At 38.6% G+C, this 24,287-nt stretch overlaps 1 long non-coding RNA gene across 1 annotated transcript in view; it reads right to left on the bottom strand.

Annotated features, from left to right (window-relative positions):
* Positions 1–370: 370 nt before the first annotated feature.
* Positions 371–24,287, bottom strand: part of LOC145118826 (uncharacterized) — a 53,722-nt gene continuing 29,805 nt past the window's right edge. Inside the window, exon 3 of the long non-coding RNA XR_013713515.1 lies at positions 371–559. This is a non-coding gene — a long non-coding RNA (uncharacterized LOC145118826). The remainder of the gene's footprint in view (positions 560–24,287) is intronic.

Here is a 24,287-nt window from a genome sequence, read left to right as displayed (position 1 = left end):
TCAAAGTTTTATTAAATCATAAACACAAAGTAAAAGGTTTTTACACCTAAATCAGAAAGTAAACACATAATAGTATCACAGTGGGATGCTAAACATGGTCACGTTAACAAACCACATGATTACCGACACGTATCCGCTCTCTAATCCTTCCGATCTCCGCTCCCGTTAGCTTAACGGCCTTTCGGCCGCCTCCTAAACCCTCAAAACGGCTTAACAGAAGTTATTTTTCGACTAAATTAGGTTAGAAGTCGAATCCCCTCTCCTGGCTGGCCAATAATCGCTATTTATAACCTTTGGGACCGACTTACGTACGCTGGGCGTAAGTCGGTTTACGCTGGGCGTAGCAAGAATTGTATCGCGATTGGGAAGTCTGGATAAACACCCAGTACGCTGGGCGTAACCTTAACTACGTTGGGCGTAGTCCGTGTTTCAGCATTACGCTTGGCGTAATTTATATTACGCTGGGCGTAATTGCAGTTTTCAGCATTTTTATTCTTTTAGCTTCTAAGCCCGATTTCCGCTCCAGTCTTTTCTTTTCCGCTCTATCAATAACTAATAGCTGCAAATCATAATTCAAAGCATTATAAGTACCTTTTAGTTCTAAAAGAGAATAATAAAGGCTAAAATATTAAGATATAATGTATAAAAATATGTATAAAAATACACATATCAACGGCATAGCCATGTTAGTTGAAAACTTGGTTGACAATGCAAGACTGAGCAACAAGGCATAAAAGAATAGTACATTCAAGAGGAAAAAACATTGGGGAGCACCAACATCAGGAAATGTCTATGTAAGGTCGAAGATAGGCGTTTTACAGTAGCAATGAAAGTATTATGTTCCTTGAGGGTTGCTCCATACGAGGGTGATACCACTAAGGAATTGGAGGATAAACATTTATACAAGCCACCGCCATCCATGTCGAGTACCATATTTTCAGAACCTCACCTTGTAGTTGATATTGGCAATTTTCTTAGGGGAATTAAATCCTTCCCTAAAGGAACCTTGTGTGAGAGAGACATGTTGAGAGCTCAACAAATTTTAAATGTTCTTTGTGGAGAAGGGTCGATTATAGCCAAAGACCTCCTATGTGTTATTACATTTGTGGTTAATTTATGGCTAGGTGTAACGACGTAAATTTTCAAAAAAAAATTTCATTTTTTCAACATAATAAAAACATATATAATATTCCCAAAATCTCATGATCAAATGTCATCATAATAAAACATATCCCATAATCGCAAAACATAATCCTCTGCCAGTGTGTACAAATAATGTCGGCGCCTTCCCGCGATCCTCGCTAGTACCTGAAACACATAACATATAAGACGGTAAGCATAAATGCTTAGTGAGTTCCCCAAAATACCACATACAGCACATAAGCCACTCAAGGCTACAACTCGGTATGACCCTCTGGTCAATGTGTCTCAGCGGGACCTTCCAGTCCCGTAGCTCGTTGGACCCTCCGGTCCGGTCTAGCTCGTTGGACCCTCCGGTCCGGTCTAAATCGTTGGACCCTCCGGTCCGGTCTGATCGAGGACCCTCTGGTCCGGTCTATATAACACATAGCATACATATAAAACAAAGCACATAAATCTCAAACATACACATATACATAAGACCCTCCGGTCTGCACATATATACCACTCTAGGTAATGTATAGTGAGAAGACTCACCTCGTATGTTGTCTAGTAACTCACGTGCTCGGTATCCCTGAATCTCGCAACAATGACCTAGCCCCGCCTAAACACATAAAGTAATCATCTCAAATCAATAACGGCTCTCAAGGCTGGGCTAGTCCCTTCCTATGTCCTCTCAGAAAGCTAAAAGACCATTTTACCCCTCTAATGATCCAAAAGTCCAAGCGTTGACCAAACCCTAAAAGTCAACGAAAGTCAACTGTGGAGAGGTACGCTGCGCGTACCAGATCTGTACGCAGGGCGTACTCTGTGTCATCCAGAAGCGGGGAACTCGACCCCCTACGCGGCGCGTACTGGGATTATGCCCAGCGTAAGTCCCAGTTTCCTACTTTCTTCATTTTTGGTCTGAATAGATTAAGACCTAGGCTCATATCTCAGATCTAAGCTCCCTATTGTCTCTTAAGTCATAAAGTCAAAACCTTTAAGCCTTTGTATGGTTGTAGAGGTTACCAATCACTTCAAACATATATCCTCTTTCCCCATTAAGCACTAATCTCATGCATGACTTAATCTCAACGTCCAAGATTGGATTTTTATGAGCCTACATCACATATTACACTGAAATAGGGCAGATCTAAGCTTATGGAGACCATTTGCTCATAAAGTCTCCACCTTGGGACCAAAAACCCTAAAAATTGGTCCATAAAGCACAAATCAAAATGACAAGGAAAGCTTTGAGCTTTTTACCTCCAAGTGAAGCTCCAACCTCTACAGAACTCGATTCTAAGCTTGCCCTCCAACTTCTAGTTTCCACAATGGCCTCCTCTTCTTCTTCACACCCACAAAATGGCACTTTCAAGCTTAAGAACACACACACACAAGCTTAGAACGAAGGCTTAGCTCTCTAGGGTTTCACTCTCTGGAAATGGTGGCTGGGGTAAGGACCATATCATTCCTTTTATAGTCCTCAAGTCACATTTAGGGTTTTGCATCTGGGCCAGTTACGCCCAGCGTACCTAATTGGGTCCGCGTCCATAACAAGCGCATGAGTACGCGCAGTGTACTCTTCAGTACGCCCAGCGTACTCGATTGCAACATCTTTCTTTTAGGGGATAAACTTGACAATTTGGTAAAGAAGAATGGTTAAAGAGATGTACCTGAATTTCGGGATGTTACACTAGGGGAAGATGCCCGTTGAGTTTGGCAGAATTTGTAGCCTCTTCTTTTCTTGTGCCAATCTTAAAACCTGACAATGAAATATGACCTATTGCAGTAGGCACTATATGGAGATATCTAGTTTCCAAGCTGGCTATGAAAAGTGTTGGTAAAGAAATAGCCAAGTATCTTAATGATTTTCAATTTAGGTATGGGGTGTCGGGTGGCGCTGAGGTCGTATTATATAGCTTCAACAGGGTATTGAGTGAACACCATATTGATAAGTCTCATTCCATGCTCATCGTGGACTTTTCCAATGCCTTTAAACTAGTGGACAACTTAGCATTACTTTATGAGGTCAAATTGAGGTGTCATTCTATATCCTTGTAGGTAGAATTCTTATATGGTCAAGTAGAAATGTTTTACCTATTAGACACAAATATTTGGTCCACCACTGGGGTTCAGCAAGGTGACATGTTTGGATCATTTCTTTTTACTCTTATGCTACACCCTTTTTGCATAATATTAGAAACAATTGCAAGCTTCTTCTCCATACACTGTACCTCGATAATGGAATACTTATTGGAGATTCAGAGGAGGTTGCCAAAGTATTGGACATCATTAAGGTGATTGGTCTAGAATTGGGCCTTCAATTAAATATCAAGAAAACAGAGCTCTTTTGACCATCTTGTAATGGTAGGAAGCTTCGTGAGGGGTTATTCCTAGTTGACATCGGGAGGCCGCCATTGGGGGTGAAACTTCTTAGGGAATTTGTTAGTAGAGACTCTAGTTTCATTAGCAGGTTAGCCATAAAAAGAGCTGAAAACGTTGTGAATTTGATACGCCTTCTTCCGTAACTATCTAGCCCATAGACTGATCACTTTTTTACTTTGTTCTTCTATGGGTATTTCTAAAATTTTCTTTGGGTTAAGTACATGCCAACCCATTCACATGGAGGAGTCAGTGTTGTTTGTTGAAAAAGGACTATGTAGGGGCGATAGAGGACATCGTGGTTTGTGGTGGACCTTTCTTTGGTGACAGTGGCGACTTATTTCCCTACCCATTAGGTTTGGTGGTTTGGGTTTGTACTCGAAAGTGAAGGCTACCTCATATGATTTTTTTTACCTCAAGGGCCCAATTTAGGTGTTACAAGACCACATCTTGCGGGATAGCGACATATGTGGCATTGATTATGATTATGCTTGTGCCTTAGCTTCTATTCGCAACACGGTTCTGAGAATTGAGCTTTGTGAAAATCCCAACATACATTGGCGAGTGCCCTTTTAAGTAAAATTTTCCAAGACATGGAAGTGCATTTGAACTGACGGTTCGGTAGAGAGCAGTTTTTAAGTGTTTACGAGCACCACATTGTAACGTCCGCAATAAAGAATATATACATCAACTTAGGATAGTGTCATCTAAACAAAATTAGTATTAAAAGTTGAATTTATGTATTGAAATCTTGTCAAAGTTTAAAACTAAGACGTATAAAGAATATTTAGATCCCGTTAAATTGTATGAAAGAATCGTCGCATACTGTATTGCGATAGTATGGAATAAATAGGAAAATGTTTTGGAAATCGATTATAAGCACTGTTGTCTTACCTAGTAAGGAAATAAGATTTATAAAGTGCGCTTAGTTTGAGTTAAATCAAAGGAGTGTTTAGTTACACCTTGTATTGTAAATATATTACACAGGCAGGAAATTGTGTTGATTATAGGCTTTGTAATCTTGTTTAGTTATATACTAGGACTTAGAGGTGATGCTTAGTTCAATTAAGTTTGGATATTGGGTAGCATCATATTAAGGATGTGTGCAATACGAATAGAGAGTAGAACTCTATTTTGTGACATTATCAGGCGTCGGTGTACATATTACGTATCAGAGTAAAATAAAGTATTCATTTGGATGACGAGAAATGGTGTGTCCAGATTAGGCAATTATAACGGTATGAATGGTCATCTCACAAAGTAAGATGACAACACTTGATCATTCTAGATGGTCTTGTGAGTTAAGATGCTAGTGTGAGCTCATAACCCACAAAAGTAGATGAAAAGGGATACCATCATGCTAGTTGATTCTTCCAGATAAATATGGACTAGGATTTGTGAGAATCAGTTGGGATGGGTATGTATGGGTGTAATGTTTTATAGATATCTAAGTTATGAGATATATCTATATTTTTTAGAAACAGTCGGTTTACAGGTTTGATAATTATAAATTATTATCATAATAATATTGTGGGATCTAAAACCCTATGTGTTTTACCATGTAACGCCCATAACTTCGAGCTATACAATTAAGATAAAATAAGTGATAATTATTATAATTTGAACCCTCGAATGGGAAGATCGCTAGTCTTGCACGTCGCAAACTACATATTATAAGTCTACTAGGGAGTTTATTGTTGAACAATAAAACGACATTTTGATAGAAGGTTATTTATGATAAATAATCTTAACTAAAATTATATTAGATGCGGCAAGGGTTATGTGCATATAAATAACTTTGAAACCCGACTTCGTATGGAAAGTTATGCTTCTTCGAAGTTTCGCGATTAAACCGACATGACTATGTGTGTCATAAAAAATGAATTCCAGATAGGTTGCTTATTAGCCTAAGGAATCTAAACAAAATTCTTAGAAATCATAAAAGAGAGAATGTGCATATAGAGAACATCAAAATCTGACTTCGTATGAGGAAGTTATGATTTTTCAAAGTTTCAGCGCAAGAGTAAAAACATAAAATCGAAATTCAAATTGGTTGATTGTTAGCCAAAACAATCTAAACGAGAGTTTAAGATCTCGCGATTCGAAGTCCGTCGATATAAAGATAGTCGAGAACGGGGTTCATATGAAGGAATTATGAATTTCACACGGAGTTCAACAGTCTAAACCAGTAATATGAATTTTAGTTGGAGTGAGAATTAACTGTTGATACCATAATGAAAATTGTAGAGCTCATCGATAGGATTCTAGGGATATAAAGAACATAGAAAATGGAGCTCATATGCTAAATTTATGGTCGTCCGAAGATCTATGAGAATTTACCTGGACCGATGATATGGCAACACCTGGAGGTGCCATGTGGCATGGTCTGGTAGTCGCTCTCTCCAAGAGATAGGATGACATGGCACAACAAGGTTTGGACATGTGGCTCCATGAGAATGTGACACATGTCACCCTATAGAAGAGGTTGAGGTATGCAAGTATGGCGGCGACATGTGGCGAGTGAACTATCAGTCCGGCACACCTCTGAGGCGCGACGCGCCTCTTATTGTAGACATTAGGATTATTAAGGAATCTAGACTATCATTAGTCATGAGGAATATTAGACTAAGACTAAGTGATAATTAAACCTAGGTCTTATCAAATGAAAAGTCATGGTGCTCGGCGAAGCGCTGTCGAATTCACAAGCTACCCACTTTAAACAAGTGGCCACATAGTTACTTTCAACTTATACATAGATACAAGTATTCTAATTGCTTAAATATTATGTGTGCTATTTAGTTGTGCTTAATATATCTATGCAACACGATATAGCTATTACTTGATTAAACTATATATTTATCATACTTAAAGTATGAATAGGTGGTGAAGGGTTGTATGAGACAAATAAATAATAGGCTCTGAGAGGATAGTGAAGGGTTGTGTGAGATAATAAATAAGGGGATGTGATAGGTTAGTAAAGGGCTATGCGAAATAATATTTTGTGACCAAAGTACTATCATACTGTTGTGCTCATCCAAAATACTATCGTACTATTGTGCTTACCCAAAAGTACTATCGTACTACTATGCTCATCCAAACTACTATCATATTGTTGTGCTTACCCAAAGTACTATTGTACTGCTGTGCCAAGTCATTTAGGAAAGAAATAGTTAGAAAAAGGTTGTGTGAAATAATGAGCTATGACATGATGTGTTGTGACCAAAGTACTATCATACTGTTGTGTCCGGTTATTTAAAGAAGTATAAACGATGACCGTTGTCAATGAATATCCTTTAGGAGAGATCCCTTGAGATCATTGTTTTAAGATTTAAGAAGTGGGGATAATGGGAAAGGGTAACTAGGTTATCTATTTTCTGAAAAATATAAATTAAAGATTATAATATTGTGGGTTGAAAACCCTATGTACTCACCAGGTTTCCCAACCTGGCCCACTCAGTTTCTTTATATCATAGGGAAAAGTACAGAGATAATGATGTTTGGATCTGATGAGAGATTCGAGGAAATATAGGCCATAATATAAAAGTATTTGTAATACATGTAATGACTACATTTATGCTTATGTTTCTTGTATCATATATGACATCCGAAGTTTTTAATAATCAATGAAAAACATTTCCTCGGAAATAATTTTATGGGACAAATTCCGCATTCATAAAATAATACTCTGATTTAAAATAAGCGTAAATAAAAATGTCTTTTCTTACAGTAAAAATAGTGATGTCACACACCAGGTTTCCCAACATGACCCACTCAAAGTATATGCATCACAGGTAACAAGGTTAAAAGCTGTTGGAGCTTGTTTAGGATGCGGAGTGATTAAGAGGCAACTTGCAATAGTATTCAGGACCATTAGGTCATTACGCTGTAACAATGTTATGTATTGATTATGACATCCTTAGAGTTTTTGTATTTTGAAACATCTTTACTCAAAGATATTTTAATAAAACGAGACAATTTCCACAAAATATTTTATTGTACTGGGATTTTCCACAAACAAGGATATTATGATTTTAAAGCAAAAAGAAAAGTTTTTTTTGGTTCTAAAAAATAGGTGATGTCACAATGCTTAAGATTTTCTTCTGGCTATCTCTATGGATGGGCTTGTCCAACATATGTCTCCTGTAAAGTATCGTGCTTTCTTAAATATCGACTCATGATCCCAATATTCTCATGTAACACCCTGTTTTCACCTTACAATATAAAAGATTGATTACGAAATTCAAAGTATTGATACATTGCTTTTCAACAAATGTATTCTTAACGAAATATGTAGCAGTCGACATTACAAAAGTGTGCATATAAAGAAAGCCTAAATCTGACTGCATATGAGGAAGTTATCATTTTTAAAAGTTCCAGTTCGACATAGTACAATAGTATGCATCACAAAAATCGAAATGAAAATTGGTTGATTGTTAGCCAAAGCAATGTAAACGAGAGTTGAAGATCTCGTAAAAACAAAGTCATTGATATAAAGACAATCGAGAACGGAGTTCGTATGAAGAAGTAGTAAATTTTGCACGGTCCTGTACAGTGTAATCTTCATAAAACATGAATTTAAAATAGATTGCAAATTAGCTATTAAGATCTAAAGGAAAGTTTTAGTACTCAGAAATACCTACGCATGGATATAAAGAACATAAAAAACGGAGCATGTATGAGAGAGATATGATTTTTTTAAAAACTAAGAAAATACATGTGTATGATGATGTGGCGATCTGAGAGCGCGTCACATGGCAAAGAGAGGTCCGGATCTTCTGCCGAATAGGCGGTGTGGACCAGCGAGAGTACAAAACGTGGCAACAGATGGGAAGAGTGTTGTCAACAAAGTGTGCCACTCTCTTATCCACAAAGCGCGACGCGCCCACTTGAGAAACCTATATATTACAACAAAAATTAGCTCATTTTCTCACACCTTATTACAAATATCTCGCTCAAACTCTCTCCCAAACCTCTGGGATCTGACTTCTAAGTCTCGGGTGTTTTAGCAAGGTGTTGTTGTGATGGAAATCCCGAAAAGATGAAGAATTTGGAATCGAAGCTCTCCCCGCTACTCTCTGACTTTTCGCTAGAAACTCTGTTAGTTATGTTACACTTATTTTGCTTTAAGTGTAACTTATATTTATATTCATATTCATTATTATGAATTTATAAATAATATTTATCGTTAATTCTAAATTATAATATTGATTGACCTACTTATGGGAGTGATGTATAGGCTAGATCTAGTAAGGTGTTTAAAGTGGATTTTCCAAACAGTATACTCTGTATAGCAAATGGATCCTACCTCCGATATGATCTTACCTGGTTATTCCTTTTTTGAAAGAACTTAAAGTATGCACTGAGATTAGTGAAAGATCTAGCTTTTATTAACAGATTACCATAGATATTAATAACTTATAGCATTATAGGTTAATACTTGTTAGACGCATTAAACGTCGGTTGGATCACTCAAATAATTGTTAATCGTCTGAGTAATTGTCCATGTGAGTTATCTCAGTATAATATTTATTAAAATATATACTCATGTATGTTATGATATAAGAGATAGCAGAGTAGAGCCGAAAGTATAGTGTTTATGTGCTTGATGCTATTGTACGTGAGTTATTGAGTAAAGCCGAAATTATAGTATCTTTGTACTGAAATGTTATTGTGCTTGAATTATTGTTATGGTTAAGTGAGGGATTGATGGTGGAACGATAATAGGTTGAGAGCCTATAGACTCATGTTGATGACGAAATGAAAGGTAGGGCGTAAGTCTAGATATACATATTAATTGTGGATTGGCAAAAGGTCGTGAACCAATCAGTGGATCAGCAAAAGGTCGTGATCCATTGTTTGTATATATATATATATATATATATATATATATATATATATATATATATATATATATATATATATATTGTGATATGTGGTATATTGAGGAACTCACTAAGCTTCGTGCTTACCCAATTGATTAGAAATTATTTCAGATACTTCTTCGGATCATGAGAATGACAAGGCTTGACTGTACACATGCATCAACATCATGTTTTCTGCATAACTTAATTATACTCTTATTTAATTGAATAAATAAAAATGAAAAATTTCCTATGAAAAATTGGGACGTTACATCCCAACTGACGAGATATGTCTGGTATGTTACAAGGCATGTTTAGACTCTTTTAAAGAGCATGCAGTTCATTGTAAAGAATTCTCAATGTTCAAATACTGACACGATATAGTTAGTATGTTTTGTTTGACATATTTAAGCGTGCAGTGTTTCCGCAATGAAAGAGACACTTGTGAATTTCTACACTGACCCAACAGAAGGAAGGTCAACCCTAAGATCGACTGAAATTTTGGTTTTTGGATGGGTACGAGGGAAACACGTTTCTGTGGACCTTACAGGGGTATCCCCTCTCATGGACTTGAGGGATGGGGGTTTCAAGTTGGGGCATGATCAATTACTTACTTTTCATATAGTACGGACGTACCAACTATCCGCACATAAAAAAAATCCTAAACTAAAAGAAATGCATTAAGAGTTATACAATACAGTGAGAGGCATGGTTACTTTGTTCATATGTTGATCGACAACCAACGAGAGATAGAGTTGCATAGGTGACCTCCATATTCAGAAACAGAAGAAAGAGAGGTTGGAGATGAAGTTAGATGATGCGATGCACCACTGTCCATCATCCATATTTGGGATCCTGTGGTAGAAGTCGCAACATTTGCAACTTGAACTAATGAGTTGCTATTGAAGGAGATGTGGTTGTCTTTTAGAAACCGGGTAAGCTTTCGACAATCACGAGTATCATGGTTGGGAATATTGGAGAAGTTGCAAAATTGGTTGTTTCGATTTACTGGTTATGGGGGTTAATATCAGTTTGATTGATAAGATCGTTGAGAGAATGCAGGGAACTGGTTCCGTGTAGCATGAGTCGGAATGGGATCGAGAAGGTGGTCGAACTTGTTGTTTATGGGTGGCATTAGCGGTGACAAGAGTGGTGGGACTAGGCTCATTGGTTGTCAACTATCGTTCAAAATCCATAAGTTTGTCAAAAATTTCTGAATAAGAGTTCGGGCTATCTCGTACCTTAAGTGCAATAGTGATGGAGTTGTATTCGTCACCGAGTTGAGTAAGAATGTGGACCATGAGATCTTCTTCGTCAAAGAGACTCTGAACGAGATCCAACTCATCGACGATAGATCATATCTCATTAAGAAAATTAGAGATGGGTTGACTACCCTTAGGGTTCTTTGCAAGTTTAGTTTTCAAGGATATAATTCTGGAGCGTGATTTACTCGCAAAGGAAGTGGTTAACCGGTCCCAAGCATCTTTGGTAGTAGAAGCCGACGTAATGAGCGGTTGTATTTCATCAGAAACAGATCCGAGAATGGCACTATAAATGACATGATCATATCGAAACCAGGAAGTGTAGGCAGGGTTTGGTTGGGTGATGTCTTTATCACTGATGGTTGAGGGCGGTGTTGTAGTGGCATCGATCATGAAGCCTTCGAGCCCGAATCCAATGAGTGTGGACTGCACATGACGTCTCCAGACTAGAAAATTTTGGGATGTGAGCTTAATGGGAAAGTGCTTGAGGGAGCCATAGATGATCCAAGGTAGAAGATGATGGATCTTCTGTTACTCGTTTAAGTTGTTTTGGTTCTCTCATACCATATAACGATAAATGTCTTGATGAGTACATATAGAGAGGGAAGCATAATTATAGGAGACACAATCGGGATATACATTGACTAATTATAAAATCTTGAATATTCTATTTAATGAGGATTGAGCATGCCCGAGTTTTTAGAGCTGCATTCGTGTCCGCTCGTGTCCGTAGGTCGCGCCCATGCACAAGTTCGGTGAATTTGGCCTACGAAATCCAAGATCCGCACCCCCTACGTGTGGGTAGGAGTTGGAGTAAAACCATAGACACAAGCTTGTAAGTCTATCATACATTCAAGCTTATAAATTCACTTGAGTATGGTCTTCCTACCAATGTGAGACTCATTCCGACACCCACCTCTTTTGCTAACTTCAATTCTCAAATACCCAACTTTGAGTATCGATATCTCATTCACATATACTCCATTTTGGACATACGATATATCGTTTCAAAGCTCTCACCGAGTAGAACACAAACCCACTTAGAGTTAATTGTATATACAACATATGTATATATTTATATATGTCCAAAGATAGTAAAATACACATATTTATACTAAAATTTCCATCATGGTCAACTATCTCAATCGCATACTTCCGTTGAGATAAAAATATCCTACTTGCATGGTGAGTAACAACAATACCTAATAAATAATGCAACTCAACGTTCCGAACTCCTTCGTATGAAACTCTGAACTAAGTAGAGAGTAAAATGTCTCTCCAAAAAAGGTAGAGAAGTAATATAACGCATTCTAGTTTTGATGTCCGTGCTCCACCTGCCAATAAACACCCATGAGTAATCAAAGTTATATCAATGCCCCTGTGCAAGTGATGTCTAGCCTAGCTGGATTGATGCACCATGTTTGATACCCACGTGGGTTTGAGGTCAGGAGTTCAAATCTTTGAACCAGTTAAATTTGTCTCTTACAATTATGCCCCATGTGTGGGAAGTTTTCCCTGAAAATCCCCTTGGGGGCTGAGTTTGCCCTGTATAAAAGCTCGAACTCGGGGTCACCATTGAAATATTGTGGTGAGACTTCCGCTAAATCGTTTGCCGTTTCCAAAAAAAAAAATCAATGCCTCTGTAATGCGCATAAATATTGAATCACATAAACATCATATGTCAAGATCCTAACAATTATAAGCAACTTGAGGGTTGTTTATGCAATGTGTATGAGATAGAAAAAATGAGAACATAGAGTTGTAGTGGACGGGGTCAGTAGTGTTGCGATTTGGGGGAGGGACCTTCTAATCCAAAATGACAGATAAGCTTCACCTTCAAAACAGTAAGAGAATGATACGTGTACGTTATGGATAGACACCACATCATCTTGTCTGAAGCATTTATTTTGGTTGCCGGAGAGGCTGATTTGTTAATGGCTCACGCCTAACTCGTGGTCGGCGGCGGTGACCGTCGGAGCTCCTAATAATCCCCAATCACATAAATTTAATAGAAACGGTAAGGCGTAGTAATGTAACTTTTAGAAAGTTATAGGGGTTAATAATATGATTTTAGAAACTTATAAGCATCAAATATATACTTATTAAAGAATTGGTTTAATTGATAGTTAACTGCCTGAAATGTATTTCAGTGATTCTATTAAAAAGAAATGAATCAATATCATTTATCATTAACAAAAGGACGAACGAAAAAAAAAAGAAAAAGTGGTGAACTGAAAACGAGAAGTGATAGAAAATGATATTTTTGTTTTGTTTAAAGCTCGTTGTGATTGTGCAAAAACGTGCAAGACAAATTAAAAATGATGTTACACTAAACAGTTATATAAGAAAAACGTGGAGACACAATGGACAACCAGATATTGTTTTATCAAAATTATTAAATTTATTTTGATTCAACTCAGATATAATAAATGACACACATGCGTCGTGTTTAAGAGGAAAGCTTTTGCTTTCATCCTATAAATATTCAAATCTATAGGGCCCCAAATTTTAGAAAAAGATAGTAACATTTATTATAAAAGTTAAACATATAAATATTTAATACGGATACGTATGTAGACATTAACGAGTATTTAACAGCGTTAATTGTTAAAACTTAGGGTGCAAACGAGTCAAGCTACTCGGGATCTTTTCGTTAAAAGCTCGACTCGAAACCGATTTTAAACGAGCCCGAACCGAACTCGAGCTCGTTATTAAGCCTGTATATTAAACGAGCTCGAGCTCGAGCCTATGTCACTAAGCTCGATTAGGCTCACGAGCCTAAACGAGCTTTTATATAATATAATTTATAATTAATTTTATATATTAAAATAAAAAACATATTTGGGGAATTAAGGATTTAGAGTATTAGTAAACGACCTTCTTAACGAGCTCGAGCCGAGCTTAAGCTTATTTAGGCACATCAAACAAAAAACGAGTCGAGCCCGAGTCCGAGCCGAGCTCGGTACAAGAAAGCTCGAATTGAGTCGAGCTCAAGCTCGAGCCTCATATCACTTAAACAAGCCCGAGCCAAGCCTGACCAGGCACGGGCTCGGCTCGGCTCGTTTGCACCCCTAGTTAAAACGATCGTTCCCTACTTTAATACCTATTCTGTAGGAAATAATGGGTGAAACTGGAGAGACAATCGTTCCCTAATCATAAGGGGAATTGGCGCGGACCACAAGGTTACGTGGGTTAGGAGGCTTAAGAACTAAAATCACATCTCTTTTTGGGCCTACAAGAAAGTCAACTCTTAGATTCTGATCGCATTGATGTGGTAGGCTGTTGGTGTTGGATTAATGTCTAAGTCCATAACTATATTTGGTATGTACTTGACCCGGTTGTAGCATGGTCCTTTTGGGTTGCCTTCACCAAAGCAACTTGACTAGATGATTTATGGAGAGAGAGAGGATATTATGGTTTATTAATATAATAAGAATATTATATTAAAAGAGAAAACATATTGTTTAATTAATATTGGTCCAGATTAATTAAGAATTAATTTTGTGGCTAAAAGAGATTAATTAAAATTAAGGGGACTGGTATTGTCAATTATAAGATAATTTGATTTGGGATGTAGATCCTTATGGATATAGGGAGGGGGGGATTTAGGGTGGAAGCCCACCTTGAAATCGTCCAAGCCTTATTCCAGAAGGTTCTTTGGACTGCTTAAGGCCTAAGCTATCCAATTAGGGTTTTGGCTGAAACCCTTGCAACTCAAGTATATAAGGACCCCTAGGGCTACAGAAATCGACTACCAGATACCCTAAGAAGTTCTTAGAGCCGAAATTGTGCCTCCATTCCTTCTCTTCTAGATCATCTTCTTGCCATGGTGTTTGTAAGCCATTAGAGGTATTATAATTGTGATACTAAGCTCTCGAAGTTGAAGATTCTTGCTACTTGTGAAAGGTAATCTTCTAAACTTGTTTTAGTTGTTAATTTCAGATTTTGTATGCTAGATCTAGGTTTTGTAAGCTTTGGATAAATTTGCATGTACAATAGAGTAACCTAGATCCAAAGCTTTAGGGTTTTGTATGTGCACATAGGAATGTTCTTTTGCTTAAAACTCATCAGTGGTATCAGAGCCTTGCTTGGTTTCTATTGTATTTGATGCATTGTATGTTTATTCATTGCTTAAAATCGATTTTTCTGCCTTCTGTCTGACAGACTCGTCGACTCCCAAAGTGAACTCGACGAGTCAGATGAACTCGGCGAGTCGGGGTGTCAGACAGAGGGAATTTCGGGAGTTTGGCTTATTTTGACTTGGGATAATTACCAAAATTGTTTTGATTAATAAAATCCGAATTTTATTGATTCTTTGAGATTATCTTTGTCAAAATAAAAGATATTTATCATTTAATTAGATAATTATTGCCTTATTTGATAAACCTTAATTATTTGAATTATTTGATCAATTATCTTGCATGAAATTAGATTTGGTCAAAAGTAGATAATCATCAATTAATTGTTTAATTATATTATTTGAATTTTGATCTAGATAGTTTTGAAATGTTTCAAAACTTGCCCTCAAGTTTTTGAATTTAAATTTTGATTAACAAGTTTAATTTTGAAATAATTAAATTCCAAACCCTAGAATCTTACAAGTTTAAAATTCACCCCTACACTATTATAATATTATAAGAATAATTATTATATATTTATAAGATAAATGCTAGTCTTACCGTTAGTAGGCCTCATTCACGAAGCCGATCTATAACGAGGGTATAAGGTTGTTGCCTATAAAATGGCAGTTTAATGGGTGTCCACTCTCACCCACCTCTTCCTTGATTGGTGGATGGTCGTTAGCCGAACAGGTAGGATAGGGCAACTAATTCCTCATTAAAAGTATAACGATTAATAAAGTAACTAAATGTTTTTATAAAATTCTCAATCTTAGTTACTTTAGGAAAAATGTGAATATGATGCTATTCCATGGAATTACACTTTGTACCCTTGCCAAGACGTTAGTGGAGCGTGTGTGGTTAACCGACACACTAATTTGGGTCTAGCAAAGGTGGAAAAGGGTGACTCGTTGTTTGTCATAGATCAATGGAGCGTGTGTGGCTAACCGGCACATTGATTAGGTGACTATAACATCGAGGGCACCAAGTACATTTGCATGGTTATTCACACCTTGTTTGTGATCCTCGGTATCCCAGTCACAAACTTGAAGGGCATATCGAGATTTAAACATGTCATTGAAAAGTTCAATGAATCTCAAAAGATTTAGAAGTTTAAATACATTTAAAACTTAATCTTTTTCGTTTTTCATGGTTGAAATTAGTGAATAGTCATTCACTTACCTTCAAATTATTTGCAATTTAAATTGCGGCATCCCTCTTTTAGGTTGTGAATAATGTTGTTGGATCCTAGCCCTAATTTCTCATTTAGGTGATTAATTGGGGATTCTTATCTAATCAAACTTTGTCTCTTTTCCTTTTCAGATGTCAAACTTAAACAACGCTTCTGGCTCGAACTCTTCCGGCTCATTCTCACTCATGAATTTGTGTGGGAGGGTGATCTTCGATGGGACCAATTTTAATGATTGGATCTGCATCATCCGAATGGTTACCCGCTACGAGGACAAGGAGTATGTCCTTGACAAGGAGCTGAAGGAAGTAAATATCAACACTGCTACTCCCGAGGATATTGCTGCCTTTGAGGCCCACGAGCGAGATGCTACGAAAGTCCATTGCATCATGCTCGCTACTATGACGACAGAACTCCAAAAGTCCTATGAGGACTTCTACCCCTACGAGATGCATCAAGATTTGATGAATAGGTACCATCAAAGCGCGAGGCAGGAGAGGTACGAGATCATCACTTCGATGATCACGACCAAGATGAGAGAAGGAGAGTTTGTCACTACTCATCTGCAGAAAATGCAGAGATATGTCGACCGCCTGCAGAAGTTAAATGTGGACTTCAATGAGGAGCTGGCGATTGACATAATTCTTTACTCCTTACCTCCTTGCTACAACCAGTTCCGCATGACCTACCACATGAACAAAGAGGAGGTCACGTTGAGCAAGCTTCAAGGCCTGTTGAGGACTGCTGAGAGCAACCTCAAGGACAAATCTGTTGCATCAACTCCTATTGTTGCCCCGTCTTGGCTATTGGACAGGGGAAGGGTAAGAAGAGGAAGGCTCCTTCCAAGAGCCACCATAAAGGAAAGTCACATGATGGCACCTCTTCTAGTGGAACCAAGATTGGTCTCGCTGCACCCACCTCCAACCTGAAGGATGCAGAGTGCTACTACTACCTTGAGAAAGGGCATTGGAAACAAAGTTGCCCGAAGTATCTGCAGGACATCAAGGATGGAAAGATAAAACCATCCTTTGTAGGTATATATACTATTCAATCTAATAACTCATTGCATGCTATTTCTTGGGTTCTTGATACAGGATGTGGTTTTCACATTTGTTCTGATTTGCAGGGCCTAAGAAGAAATAGGGATGTGGAGCATGTGAAGATAAACTTGATCATGGGGAACAGAAGATCGTCGCATGTCACCAACATTGGAGTTTACTCTTTAGTGCTTAGTAGTGGGTTAGGACTAGAGTCGAATAATTATTGCTATTAGCCAGAAATGGCAAGAAACATCATTTCTTTTCATGGTTTTTATAAACAAGGATTTAGATTTTCGTTTGATAATGAAAATGGTTCTATTAATGCTTTCTTTAATCGTGTTTTCTATTTTGAAGCATTACCTTGTAATGGAATATATGAAATTGTGATGGTTGTAGACAATTTTAGGAAATGATATTTTGTGTATTGATTCTTCCAATAGTTTGGATAAAGCATGTTTGTGGCATTGTCGTCTTGGACATGTCAACATGAAACGCATAGCCCAACTCCAAAAGGATGGAGTGTTGGAGTCATTCTGTAACATCCGGACTCCCAGGTATATTATTTATTTATTTATTTATTTTGAGGATTATTGAGTAACTCAACGAGTTGGTGTCACAACTCGTCGAGTCAAGTCGCGTGTGGCCACGTAGGATTAATGACCTACTCGACGAGTCCGAGAGTCGACTCGCTGAGTAGACGCTGAGTAAGGAAACCCTAAATCCCCGGGTTTGGGACCTATTTAAGGGCACTTATAGCCTCATTTGCGGTTCATGAGCTGCCCAACTTCACTGAGAGAAAACCCTAATCGGCCTTTGAGCTAAGAGTGAGTATTTGAGCTAACCTTGAGAGTTTGGTGCATCTTTTGAAGAGAAGGGAAGGATTCCAAGCCAAGGGACGAGAAGGGGATGTTATATCCGTGGTTATTTCATCCAAGAGATTCTGTGAAAGGTAAGAGTTCACACCTTTCTCATGTTATTGGGTAGATCTCATGATTTTGGAGTTAGGGCTTTTTCCATCCAATATTGGGACTTTGAGTGTATTGACTTCATAAGGAGGTTTGAACTTCAGATTTGGACCTTGTGAGGTCCCTAGAGTCCAAAGGTCCCTGCTTTATTCATCCTTAATAGAGCTTTGATTGAAAAACCCTTAATAGAGCATGTTCTTGGCATTTCAAGCCCTAAGTGACATGCATGGATCTAAAGTTTGTGGCTTTACGTGATAAATGAGCCTTTAGAGTTTAGATCTAGAGTTTGGGAAGGTTCTCTGCCTTGAAATTGTCTGAATGAGAAAAGATTCCGAATGGGCTCGCCGAGTCGGTGATCCAACTCGACGAGTCTGTTAAGGTTTGTCCCGATGAGCTTGATCATCCGATACCTCGGCGAGTTGGGGGTCAACTCGACGAGCTGAGTTGGACCTTCTCGAGACTTCTGAGGAAAACGAGTGGACTCAACGAGTCACATGGGTGCACTCGGCGAGTCGGGTCAAACATGGACTGTTGACTCGAGTTTGACTTCTGTTGAGTTTAGGGTTTGGTCGACATGAGTAATAGAGACCATGGAAGGGTATAATGGTCTTTTACCCATTCCAAGAGTTAGAGAGAGGGAGAGAACAACCCTTGTAGTATTTTGTGTATGAGTAGAGTATTAATTAGAGATAATTTATCCTATGTGTTAGGCGGAGGCTAGTTCGAGATTTCCGTGTACGAGGTTGTTACTTGCTAGCTTACGAGGCGAGTCTTTTCACTATACTTTACCTAGAGTGGTAACTTTTGTGTAACCGGAGGGTCTTATGTGCTTATATTGAGTATGGTGATATCCTGCATTATGTCTTTGTGATTTATGTTGTGTATTATTCTGAGTTCACAGAGTTAGGATCGGAGGGTCCACAGAGTTAGGAACGGAGGATCCATCAGAGTTGTGGGACCGGAGGGTCCCACTGAGACATATTGACCGGAGGGTCTTACAGAGTTGTAGCCTCGAGTGGCTAATGAGTGTATGTGGTATTTTGGGGAACTCACTAAGCTTCGTGCTTACCGTGTTATGTGTTATGTGTTTCAGGTACTTCTCAGGATCGCGGGAAGGCAACGGCTTGATTGTACACACACCCGCAACGGAAATATGATTTTGGAGAATCCTGGATTTGTGATAAACAACTTTGAATTTTGTATTAATAATTGATACTTTACATTTTTAGAAAATGTGACATGTGTTTCAATGTGTTTGAAAATGAAAATTTTGGTTTGAAAATTTACGTTGTTACACATTCGACCTTAGGGATGATGACGTATGTGAGTCTTGTTTACTTGGAAAGATTACCAAGTCACCCTTCACTGGTACTTGTGAAAGGGGTGAGGTTTTATTGGATCTCATACACACCGATGTGTGTGGGCCCTTTAGATCCACCACAAGGGATGCGAGCTGCTTCTATGTGACTTTCACCGATGATTATAGCAGATATGGGTATATCTACTTAATCAAGCACAAGTCAGAAACCTTTGAAAAGTTCAAAGAGTTTAAGCAAGAAGTGGAGAATCAGTTGGGCAGGAAAATCAAGATGCTTCGATCCGATCGAGGTGGAGAGTACCTTAGTCTTGAATTCCACGACTACCTCAAGGAATGTGGAATAGTTTTTCAATTGACACCACCTAGGACACTGCAGTTGAATGGTGTAGCTGAGAGGTGTAATTGAACCTTGCTCGACATGGTTCGTTCCATGATGAGTCGTGCTTCGCTACCTATCTCATTCCGGGGGTATGCCTTAGAGACTGTCACCCATATCCTTAACCTAGTCCCTACAAAGAAGGTTGCCAAAACACCTCACGAGATGTGGACAGGGAAAGATCCCTCGTTGGCACATATCAAGGTTTGGGGTTGCGAGGCTTTCGTAAGACGAGAGACTCACGAAAAGCTCGAACCTCGTAGTGAGCGGTGTATTTTCATCGGCTATCCACGGAAGTCCTTTGGATATCTCTTCTATAGACCGAGTGAAAATGTTGTCTTCCTTGCGAGGAGAGGAGTTTTCCGAGAACGAGAACTCATAAGCCAAGGAGACAGTGGGAGGCAAATCGATCTTGAAGAGCTTCAAGAATTGAATGATGAAGGAACCTCTAACATTGGCGCTCAACTTGAGGAGGAAACTCCTGTTGAATCGATTGACGAGTCCTTACCTCTTATATGTTCCGATAGAGTTAGCGTTCCACCCCAGTTTTATGGTTTCCATATTACTACTGAAGGGGATACATTTATTAGTGATAGCACACTAGTAAATTTGGATGAACCTAACAGCTACAAGGAACCCATGGCAGGCCCGGAGTCTGCAAAGTAGAAAGAGGCTATGGATAGCGAGATTCAGTCCATGTATGACAACCAAGTTTGAAATTTAGTTGACAATGTGCCAGGTCGTAAGACGGTCGGCTGCAAGTGGATCTTCAAGAAGAAGACCGGCATGGATGGGAAAGTACACACTTGTAAGGAGCGATTAGTTGCAAATGGCTTTACTCAAACTCCCGGAGTTGACTATGATGAGACCTTCTCACCAATTGCAAAGATAAAGTCTATTAGGGTGATGCTAGCCATTGCTGCATTTTATGACTATGAAATATGGCAAATGGATGTCAAAACCGCTTTCCTTAATGGGAAGTTGGCGGAGGATGTTTACATGAGTCAGCCAGAGGGTTTTTTCGATGTGAAGCATCCTAATAGAGTGTGTAAGCTTTAGAAGTCCATTTATGGATTGAAACAAGCATCTCGTAGATGGAATCTTTGTTTCGACGAGAAAGTCAAAGATTTTGGCTTCCTGCGAAACGAGGATGAGTCTTGTGTATATGTCAAAGCCAGTGGGAGTATAGTTAGCTTCCTCGTATTGTATGTCGATGACATACTAATCATAGGAAACGACATCCTGACCCTGCAGGAGGTTAAGTCCTAGCTTGGGAAGTGTTTCACTATGAAGGATCTCGGAGAGGCTGCCTATATTCTGGGAATAAGGTTAGTGAGAAACAGGAGTAAAAGACTAATAGGACTTAGTCAGAATACTTACTTGGACAAGGTAATAAAGCATTTTAGTATGGAGAATTCCAAGAAAGGGGAGTTGTCGATCCAAAGCAATACCAAGTTGAGTAAGACTTAAAGTCCGAGTACCGAGGTCGAGATAGCAGAAATGAGTCGAGTGCCTTACGCTTCCGCAGTTGGCTCGATCATGTATGTTGTGACTTGTACTCGCCCTGATGTGGCCTTCACTTTGAGCATGGTCAGCAGATATCAAGGGAACCCTGGTAGAGCGCATTGGACCACAGTCAAGAATATTCTTAAGTACCTTCGGAGGACCAAGGAATGGTTTCTAGTCTTCGGTGGGAGTGATGACTTAAGGGTGCGAGGGTATAGTGACGCCAGTTTTCAGACAGACCGAGATAATTATTGATCTCAGTCGGGCTGGGTCTTTACCCTAAATGGAGGAGCAGTGACTTGGAAAAGTTCCAAGCAGGAGACCGTAGCTGATTCAACGTGCGAATCAGAGTACATAGCAGTGAGAGAAGCATCAAAGGAGGCGATATGGTTGAAGAACTTCATCGGATACCTTGGAGTTGTGCCAGCCATAAAGGAGCCTATGGAGATTTTCTGCGATAATGAAGGAGCGGTTGCCTTGACCAAGGAACTGAGGGATCATGTCAGATCCCGACATATCGACATGAAATATCACTTTATTAGACATCGGGTGGAAGAGGGACTCCTCATAGTGAAGAGGGTATCGTCAGAGGATAACCCAGCAGATCCCCTTACGAAGGGACTGAGTAGGGTTAAGCACTTGCAGCACGCTAGGAGCATTGGGCTGAAGGACGATATTAGTTTAGATTAGATAGCTTTGAAACGTGTAATAGATAAATTGTAATTAACATTTGATGATTAAATAAAGGAGTATTATTTATTAGTAAAGTTACTGTCTTGTGTTAATTATTTACCTATTGTTTCACTTTGCATGTTTTGAATTCCTGAATAATAAGATTATTCGAACAGTCCACAGTCGCTTATACTTTGGAAGTAGGTATGAAAGAAGACTGTCATGAATTGATTTGTAGACTGTCTAAAGTGTATTAGACATAGCAAAGGTTTGCTGCAACGTTCATGAGTTCTTATGAAATAAGATTTGAGCATTGGATTAAACCCACGCTTTCTGGCATCACTTCATGGAACTTATCACGAGTGATCGCAAGATGATAATATCATATAGTCTTTAAACCTAGATATATGGTTTATTGTTTGCAAGTTGGTTGTGCATTGATAATGCGTAAACGCATCAGTAACTTGATGTTATAAAACGCATTGTTGTGTATGATTGGATGAGTGAATAGTAAATGCATATAAGTCGAAGTTTATCTGTTCCTTTTATCCTAAGAGGGTAAAAGCGATATTTGGGCCCCTCGATGATTTGGTTTGACTTATGTGTCGGGCCCGGTCAGGACTGAATTGATGTGTTCAATTAAGTTCTATGCCAGACGAATCAGAGATCTAGAAACAAATTGTTGGACAATAAGTATGACTATGTTCCATGTATTTGTCCGCACGATATCTTGAACAGAGGACTATACGATCCCTTGTCTAAAGGACGAGTCAGAGTTCGACAGCGGCTTTTGAGAGCTACGATTGCTAATCAGATTTTGAAGTCGTACTTGCATTTATAGTTATTAGACTTATCCAAGTGGGAGACTGTTGGATTAGTGTCTAAGTCCATAACTATATTTGGTATGTACTTGACCCGGTTGTAGCATGGTCCTTTTGGGTTGCCTTCACTAAAGCAACTTGACAAGATTATTTATGGAGAGAGAGAGGATATTATGGTTTATCAATATATTATAAGAATAATATATTAAAAGAGAAATCATATTGTTTAATTAATATTGGTCAAGAATTAATTAAGAATTAATTTTGTGGCTAAATTAGATTAATTAAATAAAGGGGACTAATATTGCCAATTATAAGATAATTGGATTTGGGCTGTAGATCCTTATGGATATAAGGGGGGACAAATTTAGGGTGGAAGCCCACCTTGAAATCGTCCAAGCCTTATTCCAAAAGGTTGTTTGGACTGCTTAAGGCCTAAGCTATCCAATTAGGGTTTTGGCTAAAACCCTAGCACCTCAAATATATAAGGACCCCTATGGCTACAGAAATCGACTACCAGAAACCCTAAGAAGTTCTTAGAGCCGAAATTGTTCCTCCATTCCCTCTCTTCTAGATCATCTTCTTGCCTTGGTGTTTGTAAGCCATTAGAGGTATTAAAATTGTGATACTAAGCTCTCGAAGTTGAAGATTCTTGCTACTTGTGAAAGGTAATCATCTAAACTTGTTTTAGTTGTTAATTTCAGATTTTGTATGCTAGATCTAGGGTTTTTAAGCTTTGGATAAATTTGCATATACAATAGAGAAACCTAGATCCAAAGCTTTAGGGTTTTGCATGTGCACATAGGAATGTTCTTTTGCTCAAAACCCATCAGTTGGGGCTCCAACGACTTTGATCATGCCGCAACTCATGCTTCTGGTCGTTCAAATGGACTCCTAAGCATTTGGGACAATCGGTTATTCAAAGTATCTGAAGTTATTAAGTCCCGACACTTCTTGATTACCATCGGGAACTGGTCAAGTATTAGGGGGATGATAATTATTGCCAACATCTACGGACCACAAGCATTGTCAGACAAACGAAAACCATGGGAGGATCTACTCCAAATCAAGCGGGAGAAAGTTGGAACATGGATTGTCTTTGGTGATATCAATAATATTTGGAGGCCAGAGGAGAGGTATAACTCCCAATTTTGTTCATCTGCATTCCGGTTCAATCCGTTCATTGAAGAAGCGGAGTTGCGTGACCTCAGAATGGACGGGCATAGATACACATATTTCTGCCAAATTTAACTAAAGCTAAGCAAGTTGGACCGATTCCTCATGTGACATGGGTTCCTAAATCATTTCCCATCTGTCTCGGTTATTGCATTACCTCGAGAGTTATTCGAACATTGCCCCATTTTACTCCAAAACAACCGTTATTGATTTTGAGAAACCACCATACAAATTCTTCAACTCATGGATGCGGCGTGATGGTTTTGAACAAATTGTGTTTTCCGCGTGAGAAAACTATATTGGATATGGGACAGCTGATAGATATTTTGCGGCAAAGCTTAAGTTTCTAAAAAAACGAGCTCGAGAAATGGCGTTCCATCGACTTTCCGAAGGAGACGGCGAAGCTGCAAAGGATTAAACAGAGATTGAAAGATCTTGATGATGCAGTAGAGACAAGAAATCTCAACAATGCTTAA

The sequence above is a fragment of the Lactuca virosa genome, chromosome 6 (genome assembly GCF_052849685.1).
Source record: "Lactuca virosa cultivar CGN04683 chromosome 6, Lactuca_virosa_CGN04683_v6, whole genome shotgun sequence".
NCBI classification, from domain to species: domain Eukaryota; kingdom Viridiplantae; phylum Streptophyta; class Magnoliopsida; order Asterales; family Asteraceae; genus Lactuca; species Lactuca virosa.
The sequence above is the reverse complement of the archived record's forward strand: the minus strand, read 5'-3'. Positions and strand labels throughout refer to the sequence as shown.